The sequence below is a fragment of the Bicyclus anynana genome, chromosome 6 (genome assembly GCF_947172395.1).
Source record: "Bicyclus anynana chromosome 6, ilBicAnyn1.1, whole genome shotgun sequence".
Classification (NCBI taxonomy): Eukaryota; Metazoa; Arthropoda; class Insecta; order Lepidoptera; family Nymphalidae; genus Bicyclus; species Bicyclus anynana.
This window is the reverse complement of record NC_069088.1, coordinates 3014806-3032072: the sequence shown is the minus strand read 5'-3', so window position 1 is coordinate 3032072 and position 17267 is coordinate 3014806. Positions and strand designations below refer to the sequence as shown.

The following is a 17267-nucleotide window of genomic DNA, read 5'->3' as shown; positions in this document are numbered from 1 at the left end:
TTAATTTATTTCCTACATAAATAAAAAGCGTGTAATTTTCAGACTTTTGTCATTGTATAAAAGGTTCAGAAAGTTAATCTCCCAGCCATTGATAAATAACATAGGAAATTATGAAAATTGGGCCATTACTTTGGGAGGTAGCACGTAGGTCCATATTCAATCGTTTAGGATAATTCAGACACTTAGCCTAATGCTTCAATTGCCTGTCAATTGATTTGGTGTGAACCCTTCCAAAAACCGTTTAAGATTAAATTTAAAGCGTCTCCGATAAAGGCTGGCGTAAACATTTTAATGTTTTATTGTAGGTAATTGTTCAATAACGCTCTTTTATTTATTTTTTGATTGCTTAAATTCTGGTTTGGTGGTAGAATTTGGTGGTGCTTAATCACTACCCTACCGGATAAAATATAAGATACACCACTGAGCTGTACAACGTTCCATTGCGGGACCACGTTAAAACCATACATACATACATAATATCACGCTTCGTTCCAGGATAGGATAGGCAAATGCAACGTCATTCCAATTGCTACAATCTGTGCTTAGACCCTTGCTTCTGATAATATCATAAATCCTTTCATATAAATATAAACCTCAGTTTAGGATACTCTTGACTTGGGCTTAAATTATAATGTCCTGAATTTTGTCCAGTAACGTTTGCCTTGGCCTTCCTCTTCTAATATTTTCATTTACCTTTTGTCGTCTCCTTTCATATAATCTCTCTACGTGCGTAAAACCTAGGAAACCATAAACTTCAACTTTTTTAAAGTATAGCGCTGCCATTCTAGAACGAACTTTCATTTACAATCAATTGACATCGTAGTCAAATTCATCGATGAATAAAAATAAAACCCGATAGTTCATCATAACAAGAATCACATGTTGTAGTCACAACGTATTTTGCGCACGCAATTTTGCGGAAGGCACGAACAATGCAGGCTAGGCAGGTGTTCACTCCAGGATGCGATATCATTGTTATGCGGAATGGCTGTAACTCTGTAAGCGTATGAAAGCCTCCGATAATTGCCCAGTCAGTGTTGCTTTGGATGCGTATGTTGTCTATTGTTTTGAACTCAAAGCATTGTATCATAGTTTTTCTCTTACCGGTTTTCATTCACTTTATTGCACTGTGAGTCGATTGGATTTTTTTTCATACACCAAGCTCTTTTTATTTTTTCTCCGTAGTTAGTTTACAGATAGCTCACCTGATGGTAAGTAAATGGCGGTGCCAAGCCAGTCATGTTTTAATTAAACACCTTTTAACTACAAAATTTCTGTGGTTCTTTCAGAAACAGCTTTAATTAAAACACGACACTGGCTTGGCACCGCCTTCAAACTGATCAGAAGGTAGCACATAGGTAGGATGTTATTTTTTGCTTTTTAGTTAAAGTTATTTTTTGACTTGGAAGTCGGTTGAATTTTTTTTATTAAAATTTTTATTTTTTTATTTTTAGTGTTAGCATACCTACTGCGTGTGTACAGTCACAACCTATCTAAGTGGAAAGTTCTTATCAATACAAAATTATCAAGTCCAAACACAAGGTAGCTACTGTGAGCCGTCGAGGAGTTCTCTTCACTGTGCTTCGTCTTCATCACCAGACCCTTAATACAGTCACAATCCATCTTGGTGGAAATTTCTCATCAGTACAAATTTATCAAGTCCAAACACAAGGTAGCTACTGTGAACCGTCGAGGAGTTCTCTTCACTGTCCCGTCTTCATCATTAGACCCTTAATACAGTCACAATCCATCTAGGTGGAAAGTTCTCATCAACACAAATTTATCAAGTCCAAACACAAGGTAGCTACTGTGAACCGTCGAGGAGTTCTCTTCACTGTCCATCGTCTTCATCACCAGACCCTTAATACAGTCACAATCCATCTAGGTGGAAAGTTCTCATCAATCAAATTTATCAAGTCCAAACACGAGGTAGCTACTGTGAACCGTCGAGGAGTTCTCTTCACTGTCCCTCGTCTTCATCACCAGACCCTTAATACAGTCACAACCCATATAGGTGGAAAGTACTCATCAATACAAATTAATCAAGCCCAAACAAAAGGTGACTGCTGTAAATCATTGACGAGTTCCATCGTCTGTGTTTCGGCTCCATCATCAGACCAACTCCAAACCTTCATAAAGTTGTAGTGGTTTAAAATACCTTATGGAAACACTAACAAACGCACTAGCCGTCTCTACAACTTTCGAAAGTTCCCCTCAATTTCTCCAGGATGCCATCATCAGATCCTAACATAAAAAAAATGGGACCACCCTGGAAGTAAACCCTTCAAAACAAAAAAAGAATTTTCAAAATCGGTCCATAATTGACGGAATTATCGCTGGACATACATAAAAAAAAAACAAAAAAAAACATACATACAGCCGAACGTAGAACCTCCTCCTTTTTGGAAGTCGGTTAAAAAGTTCGACGCTATTTTAGTATCGTGCGAAAAAGTCAGATATTAACACAAAATTAAAAAATGCGCAACTGAAGGAATGATACATATTCACCCCGAGTAGCAGGTATATGAAACGTAGATGAGGCGTTTGTTCCTGTTAAAAGCTATGTGGCTATTGTAGTGAATGGCTACGTAAGAATACAATGACTGCGCAGATCTCTCTCATATCTTAGCTTTTGTTTTAAGTCAGCGAGAATAGTTCTTATTTTTCAACCGAAAAAAATCTTTATGTTTATTCCCATTTTGAGAGTTTGAAGAAAGACAGGGAAGTGGTGAAGAGAGACAGGGAAATTATTTGCAGGCACTTTATTTGCTCTGATTTTTTATAATAGTTTTCTTTTGTCTTACATACGGTATATTTATAATAGTTCAATTTATTTAGTAGAAGACAGATGTTTAGAAAAAATCGAAGAAAGAAGGAAAATAAACAAACAGATTTTTAAAATTTTAGCCCTACACGAATACAAATCTATACTAATATTATAAAGCTGAAGAGTGCGTTTGTTTGTTTGATTGATCGCGCTAATCTCAGGAACAACTGGTCCGATTTAAAAAATACTTTCAGTGATATATAGCCCATTAATCGAGAAAGGCTATAGGCTATATATTATCCCCGTATTCTTAAGGGAATGGGAATCACGCGGGTGAAACCGCGCAGCGTCAGCCAGTAGCTAAATACTTTTCAATCAGCGCTAAACCAATATCATCATCATCATTATCAACTGATGGACGTCCCCTACTGGACATACGCCTCTTGTACAGTTGACTTCCAAGCACAATGGTCTCGAGCCACCAGCATTTTTTTTTTAGTCAATAGACCCCAACGTCCATCGGCTCTTCGAACTATGTGGCCTGCCCATTGCCGACCAAGCATTAGCGATCATGTCTCGGATCCAACTCGTAAAGAAATATAGGTGCTACAGAGAAAGTCACGGGTTAAGAATCTCCTCTGGATTTCGTCGGTTAAAAATAAAACATGACGTCAGAGGCAGTGGAATTTCATAATGGACAAGCGGTATGCCATAAAATTCAATATTAAAAAACTTTTGCAACAAACATTTACTTGCCTCTCGATTGTACCTCTTCCTTTCTCAACTTTCAGTTTACTTCATTTATTTTGTTCAATTGTAAGTAAACGATTTGTCGTGCGACTAATAGTTGTATTAAGTTAGGTTTGCTAAAAAAACCTGTATACGTCTGTTTTTAAAAGGCTTTCTTTACCTTTAGATGAAAAATGACTAGTTACGCCAGTTAGTCAAATTCTATAGAACAAAATCTATAGATTTGCTTAAAAATATTGTTGTAAAGCTCAATGTATTTATTTGTTTTTCAAAAACTTTAGACTCGACTTTGTTAGTAATTAATATCTAGCGGTCTGATTCATTAGCTGATAATATGTTTTTAAATAATCTGGGGCGCTAGCCAAGAGGCACGTCGATTCTCTTTCTACAAACGCTAACGCTTCAAAAACTAACAAAATATGGAAATGTCAGATCCGATCGACTTCATCACGTGACCTGTCGATAGTGAATGTCATTCCCTTACATTTTTTTATTTTTTCGGAGCGTTAGCGTTTGTAGAAAGAGAATCGACGTGCCACTTGGCTACAGGCTCTATTTTGTGACGGTATTCTTGTTTCCTGCTCGCCTTCTGGGGGCCTAGTGGCCAGTTTTATACTTTGACGATCACGTTAACGTACACACCAATTTCTAAGAAATTGAAACAGCGCCATCTAGTGGCACTACTGCACAACTGTTTCAAATCCATTTAAATTCGCGTTTACGTTAACGCGATAGTAACAGTATGAAAAGATTAAAAACTGCCACTAGGCACACTGTATCGATGTAGATGAAACTACAGACGGACAGTTTAAAAGTGCTTGAAAACTAAGCCTACTACTTGAAATAAATAAATTTTGTTTTTTTATTTCAATTATTTTTATGTAGTGAAATTTTGCGTCTGCTTATCTCCATTATAAATCCGTATGACAAAAAGTCGCAAATGTAAACCTTGAGCTTACACGCAAATCCTACTTATTCACCATGAAATATAACACGCCTCAGTGGATCTGCAGTAAACTGCCTGGCTTTTTATTTTCCTCATAGGCAGATGTGAACAACTGCTCGTAAATTGTTTCGCATATTATGCAGAGTGGTTCGCGGGTCGTACGCCCTACTTTCAATAGAGTGTAATGTCATAACTCTTCTAAATATGTTTTCTTTAAACAGGCTTTCAGGCTTAAAGTAGTTTTTTATGCAAACACTCACAAAATTTATATAAATCTTTATCAACATAATTTTCAGCCGATGGACGTCAGTGTTGCCAGTGATGACATACGGATCCGGGACTTGGTCGCTGACTGATAGGCCTTATTAGAAGGCTCAAAGTCACTCAGCGGGCAAAGGAGCGAGCTGTGCATGGAGTTTTTTTGCGTGATCGAATCAGGAATGAGGAGATCCGCAGACGAACCAAAGTCACTGACATAGCTCAGCGAGTCTCGAAGCTGAAGTGGCAATGGGCGGGCCACATAGTTCGAAGAGCCGATGGACGTTGGGGTCCCAAGGTGCTGGAATGGCGACCCCGCACCGGAAAGCGCAGTGTTGGGCGACCCCCCACTAGGTGGACCGAGGATATCAAGCGGGTTGCAGGGAGCCGCTGGATGCTGGCGGCTCGAGATCGTTGTGCTTGGAGGTCCATGCAAGAGGCCTATGTCCAGCAGTGGACGTCTATCGGCTGATAAGGTAAGATAAGGTAAGGACGTCTACTGCTAAACATTCAGTCTTGTAACGATTTCCAAACCAACGCTGCGCTAGTGGATCGATCACTAGCGTAGCACATGCTGAGTGTGGACCAATTTGGTACCACATACATCGTCTTTTGGCTTATTCTAAATATCTTTTAATTTTAGTTTTCTTTATTTTTGTTGTCTTGTGTTTGTGTATGTGTTCAATAAACTAATTTTCTTTCTTTCTTTCAAACACAATGCTGTATTGAGCCTCCGCCTTGCCTGCTCCGTGTAAGGCCGCCTGATTTCATTGCTTCACCTAGTGGAAGGTCGACTAACACTGCGCTTTACGGTCTGTGGAGTTACCATTCCAGCACCTTTGAGTCCCTAATTCCCAAGCTCTAAGAAAGAAGTTTGTGCCCCGCTCACAGCCAATTCAGCTTTCGAAGTCATTGAGCTATATCGGTGACATTGGTTCTACTGTGAATCTGATTAATGCTTATTTATGTTCTCATATTTTTCAAGGCCGGTTGAATGTTCCAGCTTCCGTTTTCCCCACCTCCTACAACATGGGTACCTTCAAGTCAAGAGTGAATAGGCATCTTCTAGGCAAGCGCGTTCCACCATAGGCTGCATCACTGCTTACCATCAGGCGTGATTGCAGCTAAGCGCTTGCTTATACAAAATAAAAAAAAAAAAAAAAAAAAAAAAAAATGTAAAGCATCTATGACTTTCGATGATAGTCAGACCTGTAAGATGATATTCTGTTGAAATCACTTGTTATTATTATCAACGCTATTTATTAACTAGGTTGCTTTTAAGGAAATAAAAGCTATCACCAATTAGTCGTCAATGTAATCTATGCTAAATATTTAAGAGAGATCACATTTTAGGGGGCAATCTATGAAAGAAGGTCAAGTACCAATAGAAAGCTTATTTATTTACGAGCGTCGTAGGCTATATTTTATTCCTGTATTCCCACGGAAACGGGAATCACGTGGCTAAAACCGTGGGGAGTTTGCTAGTGTTGTATATATTTATTAGTAGTGATGTGTATTGTGTAAGTATACATTTATATATTAATTACATTGCACAGATATTATTTATTTGGCCCAACCTCTTTGTTGGCGCATGTTTTTCCAGCGAAGCACGTTCCCATAATTATGTTTGTGCCACGTACGCCTCGTGATCCCCTTTTCTTTGTGTCCGATAATGAAGGTGCCTCTATAGAGGGGCACACCTATCTCGAGCGGCACTTGGCTATAATGTAGGTAGGATTATGTGTCACGGTATATCATACAAGTGGATATCTCCTCCAAGTCATGATTTGATTGTTTACAACGTTTTGAATAGAACAAGGTGTTACTTTCCGGAAGTTCATTATAAATATTGATTAACATATTTCATTTATCATTTACTAGCGGACGCCCGCGACTTCGTCCGCATGAAATTTAGTTTTTCACATATCCCTCGGGAACCATGATTTTTTCCGGGATATAAAGTAAGCACATGTGTTAATCGAAAGTAAAACCTATTTCCATTCCAAATTTAAGCCAAATCGGTTCAGTAGTTTCGGTGTTAAAGAGTAACAAACATCTAAACAAACATCCATACAAACTTTCGCGTTTATAATAATATAGATATTATTAGGATTTATTTGATAAACGAATTGATCAAACTTGAATTTGAATTCTATCTTTTATTCGAATTTGGTTTCCCGTTGATTCTTGAGAATAAAGATTTAAGGCGCTCTCGGTCGCTATCGAGATAGCTTTGCGACCTCCTGCTCAGAAAAGGGTTTATTCTTTATTTTCGTAGGCTTCATATGCCTAACTAGAAAGACGTAGAGACAGACGAAATTTTTATCATGAATTTTCGCAAAGCAACGGGATTGTAACTATAAAACATTATTTCTAAAATTATCCTAACGTCTTTCATATGTGCCATTATCTTAAAATAACACAAAGTTAAAGTAATTTTAGTAGTAATTTAATAGAAATTATAAGCATCAGATTCACCTACGCAAAATTCCATTCTTTTGATAATAATAATAATAATAACTTATTTGTCAAAGTGTGGGTTACAAATAGATCTTACAATAATACTTAGTATGTATTTATTAGATATGTAAAGTTAAACTTATCTCCTCTTCTCTTCCGTCTTCCGTCATCTCGTAATACAGTAATTACGAATGGACGGAAGACGGAAGAGAAAGATAAAGAATGAGTTTACATTTTATGAAGACTAAAAGTTGGTCTGTCGGAGCTTCTACCATAGGCAAGCCAGTATGAAGTCTGGATTATGATACTGTTGGAAGGTCGTGGGTTACAAAAGTATGTATGAAACAACATGACGAAGGGGTGTTTTAGGTGATCTTATGAGTCTGAAACTTTATCAACTCTGTACCCTCCAAACAATAACATACGAGTATCCATGTTAATTTGCGACCGGAAACAATCATAAGGGTAGTACTTTTCCAGATGAGCTCAAATTAAAAAAAAGCATGGAAATACCTTATATTTGGGGATACAGTTTGACTCGTCCATACTTATACTCGTAATATGCAAATGTGAGCATGTTTAACACCCGGTTACTACCCAATTACAATAGTTTACTATCCAATTACCAATGGCACGTAAAGATGTTAAACTAGGGTATGCACTATATGCACAGATTTTGCAAAATAAGTGATTTCTTAATTAATTCAGTTTTGTAAAACGTCCTTTGGGTAGGCAATGCTTTTTTGTATCTGTGAAGTGCGCGCCACTACCGATCACAACAGACTATTGCTTGCAAGTTATCAGTGGTAACCTTTTTGAAGACAGAGAAAATACTTTGAGCATAGAAACATATCAATAAGACTGACACAAACTAAACTTACACGAGCGAGCAATTTTTTCTTTCAGACAAGCATAATTTACTTAAATATACCAAAACTCAAGACAGTATTAAGTCGTAAACAAGCAATGACAACAATAAGGGAGTATTTACTTATATATCTCGATGGCAAGCAATATTCAGCGCACAACGTTGAAGAGCACACAAGAAAATGCTCTTCACGCTTTTAACTTGAGAACTTTGGCGCTGGTGCAAACATTTGCTTTAATTTTAAATTGGAAGAGTTGGCAAGGGAGCAACTAAGTCAAAGCAGTATCAAAGATGATGTACGATCTACTTTTAAGGCACTTCACATACATGATTTATTGCCGTCGATATTACGAGTATGGGGGAGCGAGCATAATTTTTAAAATCATGATTTTATATTCAGTACTCCATTCGTTTTATATGTCAGTAGCGGGCATTCGCGAGATTTTTCACGTGAACACTCGCGATATGTTCATATCGTTCGGTTGTCGACCTGGAAAATGGGGGATGTTCTAGTGGAGAGACGTTTTATGCGATACTTACCTAAAATACAGCAATGATGCAACACAGAAAGGGTTTGTTTTGTCATGATATAAAAGGCTTAAGAATCTTAACATGGTTTCTATACCTTATCTACACATACGCGACAAGCATCAACCTGAAGGTTGATGGCGCCAAGGAATAAAGAGATCAACTTAATTAGACAATATAGGCCTTTCTTTCATTTCATCGCAGTCAAATAAATATATCACTCTCTCTCTTTAATTTAGAGTGGACGAGAGAGCGATTCGCAGACATAAATATCTTATTATCTCTTGGCGCGCATTTGGGGCCTGGCGATCATTGCAATGTCAGTAAGTTTCCGTTTCAGACGGTGGTTTTCCGTGCAACTTTAGTTTAGATTATGTGCTTTTTAATATTGTTTTAAAAAAATAATTAATTTTCCCTTTGTTTATTGGATTAGCTTGGCTGCCCGTGTAGTGTAGATATTATGCTTTCCAACGTTCCATAAATATTAAAACTTGTGTTTCTTATATATTGAAATTAAATAAAGTTGAAAAAAAATACAATAAGAAGCTCACGGATACGATAAAACTAACTAGCTTTACGTACCTACTGTAAAGAAACTTGAGCTAACTAAGCTATACAAATTTAACAGTAGCATGCCTTGAATGCTAGCTGCATTCCACTTTGTATAGCCAGGTTGATCTTTTGCGCAAAAAGTAAGTCAACCCTTATGTCACCAAAAAATAAATCAAGTTAAAAAAGCGTTTAAATACAACAAATGAATTCCCAAGTAATTTTTTTTCACGACAGCGTTTTTAAAACACAACGCTTTTTTTCGTGCAGTGTTGCATTTTCAATTTTGGGTGTTGGAAATAGATCTTCATTTACGCTTTTTTAACGTCAATGATGAGTAGAGAAAATCTTTTTATGAGAATCTTTTTATGACCAAAAGATGGGCAAAGCAAAATCTAAATCAGATCTCAGCATTGAACCACATAATCCGCGTCCAAAATTAGACACGCCAATCAAAATTACGCAACACCTTTATATACCCATAAAATTTCCGAGGTTGTAAGGGAATTATGGCCGCGTCGGTATTCCGTGTCGATGCAGGGATAAAGCCCGGTGGAAGTTTTAACGTGTGTTATCACGATCCTCACGTGAGCTTCGGATTTTATCTTTGTCGCTCGGATACCGCTTTTGTTCGCTCATATTTTTTCTTGCGAAGTTGCCTCTAAATAAGTTGGGTTTTGTTTTAATTTGGCCTTAGACTCAATGCCTTATCGGTCCAGTGGTTGTATTTGGTTGCTGATCACTGGGTCTTGGATTCGAGTTCGGAGTTAGTTGAAATACTGACTCTTACTTCCAAGATATAGGGTAGTTGACTCATATCAAATTTAATATGAAAAATATTCGTGTAGTACATAAAGGGTCCAAAATATAACGATATCGATTAATAAAGTTATGTATTCATGTTAGAAAAATATAATATATTTTTTTCAATCTAGTAACACTAATGAACAATTTAAGACCTTTTAAAAAAGTGTCGACTTGCCTATTATCAGTCAAAATTCTTAACCCAAACTAGAGAAGTTGGTAGCTTAACGGCCTCGGTGAGCACGTAAGGTCGTCTTATTCACTATCATAAACATGCTATAGTGATAGTTAAAGAGTTGAAATCGAAGTCCACCAACCCACATTGGTGCAACGAGGTGGGTCGAAGCTCCATATCCTTTCATATTTTTCCTAAGCAAGAAGGCCTATTCCTGTAGCAGTTAAAAAGGATGGTTATTATAAATTTTAATCAGATGTATCTTTGATATAAATCAATATTCATAAAATAACAAAGATACAGAGGAGCAAAAAGTGCCATACAGTTTTGTTTTTACTTTTAAAAAATACATAAAAATGTTGAAGCAAAAAAGGTTTACGACACATGCATCAAGTTGCTCAAGATAACCCGATATACCCATATTCAGGGCGCGTATCAGGCTTCGTGCAATAAAATTTTAATTTTCAAGTTGACCTACATTTTTATGACCCTCGATCGAACTTAAATCATCTTCGGGCGTCTACCCTCCAAGTTTCGCGCGTATACCGGGATAAAAGAGGGTCAACTTTATTGCTATCTTTTGTTTTATCGTGATTGTCCTGCGCGATACTGTTTCCGTCTATTTCTTTTTTTTATTCAGAGTAAAGAAAATCAACAGAATATATAGGTATTCTAGTTTTGGAAGATGGTTTAGTTTCGGTTGCAGTAGACAGGTATTTTTATGTGTGAAACAAAGGAGTGTCAGCAAAGCAGAAACACGTTTAACTAAATTAATTATTATATGTCTGAAAGTGGTTGCTAAGTTATGTTTTTTTGGTAAAAGGATCTCAATATCCCCCAATATCCCCCAATCTTCCCCGTGTAAATCACAAAATATTAAAAAAACTAGAACTGTAATACTGTATTATACTGTAGTTTTACAGTATTATACTATATAGCAGTATAGTTTATACTGCCATATAGTATAATACTGTAAAACTATACCACCATACGTCCACATGTTATTCGGTAATTTTTGATCTCTAAATCCTCTAAGATTTAGCATTCGTACGAAAAAATACATAATTATTTAAAATGTAAAATCAAGATTTTTCTGGTGTAAAACGTATTTATTCAAGCCGGTCCCTATCTCTTGGGTTCGTGGATTTTTCGTAAATAATACCAAAATAAATATTCATTGTTCATTTGAAACTTCTGGAAACTAATATTGGTTTCTATTCAAAATATTTTTCTTTTCAAATAAGTAATTAAGCTAATGGTATTCAATTTTGAAATGTTCATGTAAATGTCTCGGTAGCGGAATCTGTAATTTCATCAATAAATTATTACCAATTAATTTTGATTAATTTACCAAATGGTCCAGATTATTATCATTCGATTTATGGGAGTATGCTAATGTATATTAGCTTTAGGCGTCGTGTTATTACAAACGCTAAAACAGTTAGTTAAAATTTGCTAATAGTTTTCTCCATTAAATAAAGATTACTTTCTAAATATGTAGAAGGGTCTCTTTATTCAGTGGATACTTTCAACTAAATAGTTAAAAGTATTATGAATTACTAAATTAAAGAACTTTTTATAGTAGGTATTGTTTAATTTTTTTTTTGTGTAATGTAATTATAACTGTTTCATGGATCCTTGTATTTCTGTCCAATATTATTATTTGCTATATTTGCCATAAATCATGTATTGTTTTTTTATCTCAAAGGAATTGAGCAACATTTCGACAATTTTTGTTAAAACTGTTGTGCAGTAGTGCCACTAGATGGCGCTGTTTCAATTCCTTAGAAATTCGCGTTTACGTTAACGCGATAGTCACAGTACCAAACTGCCATTAGGCACTCTGTAATTGTTTGTTCGCTTGATAAATTTTATACTTACGAGTATTTCCTTAATAAATTTCTTACTCTACTATTAATGTAAACCGCATCAAAATTCGTTCCTTAGTTTTAAGGAGTCTGGTAAAATCAAATTCTTTTGCAAGTTAGGCTTATTTGATATCACGGTTATTATAAAATATCTTAGCAAAACAACTTTGATGAGGTTTATATTTACTTCTAAAAATATCTTTTTTAAATCTATTATGAACATTAAAAATGATTAAAACTTCCTGTCTCAAAGGTCAAATAAACACGAGAAACTATCAAAGGAAAGAAAGACCGTTATTTAGAACTTAATCAACATCACAGCGGGCTATTTTCAAGACAATACAAGACACAATTTAACAGAGGTCCAATGTGCTTCTTTATTCCTTCCAAGAAAGCTTGCTCCCAAAAGAATAAAAGAAACTTTTTTCTCTGCATTAATCGTAAAACTTTTGTGTTGATTTCTCGAGGATAAAGATTATTTAGGTCCTCATTCAGACCGCTCGCCGGGACGGAATAGAGACCCTTCTATTTTGCTGAAAGTATTATGAATTACTAAATAAAAGCACTTTTCTGTAGTATTGTTTAAATATTTTTTAATTGTTAAATGTGTTTACTGTTTCATGGATTTGTATTGTACTTATATATATTTGTCAAATATACTATTCTAAGCAGACTCAGAAGTGGATTTCAAAAATAAGAAAACCAATGTCGAACAGATTTACAATATTTGTCAGGACAAAACAAACTATAACCAAAACAAGACCCTAGAATGGCAGAGAATGAACATGAGTGGAGTCACGAACTTGTGATCGTTGTATGTAGAATTAAAGACGTCTAAGACAGTTAACTAACACTCCCCTTTTTCACTCAAGTTACTCTTGCCGCCTATCCCAAGTAACCTGTAAAGAATTACACAACAAGAAATGTGGACGGCTCAAACGTCACGAGCACACTGAAGCCGATCGTACGACAAGGCGCAAGTCGTTCCCACCAACCGATCGCTATCCCTCTCTAACTCCCTACTCTTTATGAATACAAGTCGCGCCACCTAGCGCTGGCACGAGCTAACACGAGATCGACGTCATATCCGTCTCAGACTACTAATTCCTACACTATATCTCATTCACCTCCAACTAGTCGGAAAAGAATTATAGGAGTGGACGAATAGTATAATAAATAAATAAAATAAAATAAAAAAAATAAAAAGCCTTTTATTTCCTAAATAGATTTTACAATCTGGTACGTTATTTTAAATAAAGTTTTTTTTAAACAGACAAAGAAAGGAAAATATTTACAATGTACCATTTTTAACTTATTTATATTTATACTATTAGGAACCCCTCTCAGGTGAAGGCCTCTTCCAAGGATTGCTATTTTTAATAACTTTGTTTCCATTGCGGTTCCAGCGATAGTATATCGGGAGGGAATCAAACCACAACCACCTCTCAGTGATTAGCGTTCCGATACGATGTCGTGTAGAAACCGAAAGGGGATTGGATTGGACCTATGTGGATATTCATTCTCCTCCTAACAAGTTAGCCCGTTTACATCATCATCATATACCATCAGCTGAGATTATAGTCAAGGGCTAACTAGTAAAAAATAAAAAAAAACTTGATTTTTTTCACATAATTACGTCCAATTTAAGTGAGTGAAAGCTATGATAGAGGTATAATCAAGGCTAACTTTGCATCTTATTTCTAGTACATGGAACTAGAAGAAATATCTTTGCTTGGCAGTCTTATAAATGTTTACATAATTAAAATCTTTTTCATGTTGGTAATTTTAGTCCTAATACTAGTGTTGACGAAAAGTCATGTGAGTATATTGAAAAACCACAATATTAGTAATAGTTCAAACGTATTGAAAATGCTGGAAAATATTGAAAAAATAAATAATGAAACCCTTTGAAGCCACAATAAGAGAATGCAATCACAGCTTCACGAAGTTTGGCACTGTTACAAATATTTGCTATAAATGTCAGTAGAGAATCTTGGCTAGGAAGCAACTAAAAGCAGAGGGTATTTCTTATCTTTCGAAAACCCCAATAATGTCGATAAATAAAGTTCTACTTACAAGCATCCCTTCTTTTGTAATAATAAAAACATTATCACAGATCCTAACTAGAAACTCGAAGAAAACTTCATTAGGCTTTCACGCCTAGTACCTAGCGCTTAGAGCCTAGCACCTAGCACAAAGAACGGAAAGCTACATTATCAGCGAGTAAAACAAGTCATTGTTTAACCGCTTGGGAAGATGAGTCTATCCTGTCTGGTTATCAGCTCACATTAAACTCGAGATCTTAGTAGGGAAGTCCGAGTTTTCCGAGATACTGGATAACTAACTAGGGCACTCGCAAAATTTACCGTAATATTAATGTTTTCTATTGTATTTATGCTTTTTTGATTCGTTTGTTGTGTTGTGTGTTAGAACTCAAATATAATAGACTCAAAATTTAAAAAACATATATTCGCTGTCTATGGTTGGTTGTCTTGTCTTTGACGCATTCTCTTTGTTCCCAACCTTGTGCGCGTTGTAATGTTTCTAACTTCATTAAATTGCTTAATATATAACTTTTTCACTAATAAGTATATTATTTCATTTCCTCAGTTTTTTGTTTTTGTGGATCTAGCTGATGGAAGTCTGTTGCTAGACTGTAAAGAATTACGATTCTAATTAAATAAATCTAGTTAAGGATGGAATACATTAGTACTCCGTCTTTTTACTAATTGGAAAACATTAGTACACTTTCCAATTCATGTACGTTATTGAAGTACTTTGTGACCTTAACTTCCTTCGATTTTACTAAGATAACAATCATATTCTGCTCCATAGAATCCAATTCAAAAATATCCTTTTGTCTCCAATGATATTTTACTAGAGATGGGGCACTAGCGCATCAAAACTGAGGCGGACAAATGTGAAAAATTGACTTAAATTTATTTAGTCGCTTATTAAACCACGAAAGAAAGAAAGAAAAAATCTTTATTATAGCAATATGCCACACAACACAATATGCTCATAATATCATATAATGCTATCAAATAATATTGTCATATTAAATAATATGACAGGACAATATCCTGCGATGTGTGGCATAACCCAATAAAGGGCCCCAACTCAGCATATGCTGAGCATGCAGCGCTGGTTTTCAGTTGGAACCGTTGACCAGGTGCCGCCACAACACAGCACACAACAACCTTATTAACCAAAATAAACAATACAAGTAAAACTTAAAATAATACATTATAACTAACTAAAAATAAAAAGGGAAAAACAATAAAACAGCATTCTTAAAATAACAACGTGTGAATTAAAAAACTAAAAACAAAATTACATAGTTATATCATATATTATAGTATATACAAATATTTATTATATAATTTTACCTATATGAAGGAAAACTCCGCCACATGGTGTTGAAATACAATCTGCTTTTCAAGTAAAAATTTCTTTAACAGTTTTTTAAATGCGAATTTAGATTTTAGGTTTTTAACGAACGTTTTGAAACAAAGGATATCTAAATATCAGGAAGTTCAGTGTTCAGGAAGTGTAAAAACTATATATACATAAATACATAATGGAATTAAAGACAAAAAGCATTTGTGTGCGTGCGCTCAGTGGTGTAGATAAATTCGGATGACTTTTTGCGGTGATTTTGTAGGGACGTTACCTACTCGTATATATAGTATAAAACTATCATTGTTCAACTCTATATGCATTGGCGGTAACTTTTGTTGTTGATCTTCTTATTTCCCATATCATCTGAGTTGTCTGAAGAACAGCTCAACTTGAACGTCTTCAGAATATGTGTATTAGATTCATCTTGTGTTCAGGCAAGTTTGATCACATATTCGAATGTAGTGCTCGTTTAAAATGGCTTCCTATCAGACAACGTCGTAAATTGTATGTTCTCTCTATTTTATGCTCCATTCTTTATCACCCAAGGACTCCTTCTTAATTAAAACAGAATTTTTCTTTTTATGGCTCGAATACTGAGTGTCAGAATTTGAGAGCTTGCATAAAACGTCGGTTTCATGTTCGTCTCAGTCACTCTTAGTTCTATAATAAGTCATTTACAAGTACATCAGTTGCACACTGGAATGGTCTTCCCTATGAAATACGTAATTCAAAGATAGCATGAACTTTAAAAGTCGTTTATTTAAATATTTATATATACTTGTCTAGTTGTATTCTATATCAGGTATATATAGAAACAACATGTTAATTTTGTATATATTTATTTATTTTATTATATATTTTATAATGAATGTATATATTTTTATTATGTATATTGTATATTTATATATTAGGTACGTGTAAATTAAATAAAGCTAATTATAATTGTTATTTTGGTTTTTGTTTGTATTAATAATAATAATATTAATAATAATAATAATTTATTTGCTAAAACATGGGTTATAACAGATACAATGAATACAATTCACAATTATTAATGGGCCAAACATGTTTTGCCACAAATTAGGCGTGCAAATTTTTAAATCCAGTAATACAATATAAATGTTCAAATTATTTATATATGTTACATGTTAATTTGATTGAAAATAAAGTGACATATTGTTTTTGCACTGTCCCGCATTTTAATATATTGATTCCTTTATCCAAAGATTCTCTGGCAGATATTTCTTTATCCAACTAGACATCCATTGCGCATATTCTTTTTCTTCTATTTACTTTGCTTTTTCTTTTGTGCAATAAAGCATATATATGCGTGATAAATAAATCATCACGCTGCTATACTCCTATAGTTAAGTGACTCTTACTATCACATACCTGCCTCTTTACCTGCCGAGATTACCGAAATCAAAACACATTTTAATTAAGATCTAATTACAAATAAAGTCGCAAGTAAGTAACAAGTTTCAAAATATACAGAAGGTATAATAAAAATTGTAAACGGAAAAAGCCTTAGAAATATACAAGAGTTTTTATAAGCAATTCACGTTTATGTCAAAACTTTGGCAGAGTTACAAATATTTGCTCCAACATTAAATTAGAAGTCTTGGCAAGGAAGCAACTAAGTCAAGTGAGTATTACAGATGATTTATAGTTGCAATTTTATGCATTTCACAAGTATGATTTATGTTATAGTAGCAGTCGATATTGTAGACATAAATTTAGAATCCCCAATATCGTGTAATGTTAGTGTTACCTACAATCTACATGGGCGAAAACTTTAATTTTTAGGTCGCTGCATATGTGACGGAGTTAGAATGTGGACGGAGCGGCGACAGGACGTGTTACTTAACAGTCCTCCTTGCTCTCGTGACGTA

The 17267-nt window shown here is 35.0% G+C and overlaps 1 protein-coding gene across 2 annotated transcripts in view; it reads right to left on the bottom strand.

The window, feature by feature from the left end:
• The window catches only part of LOC112051631 (nephrin-like), a 242188-nt gene that overhangs the window by 66877 nt on the left and 158044 nt on the right, over positions 1 to 17267 (bottom strand). The gene's annotated exons all lie outside the window — the stretch shown is intronic.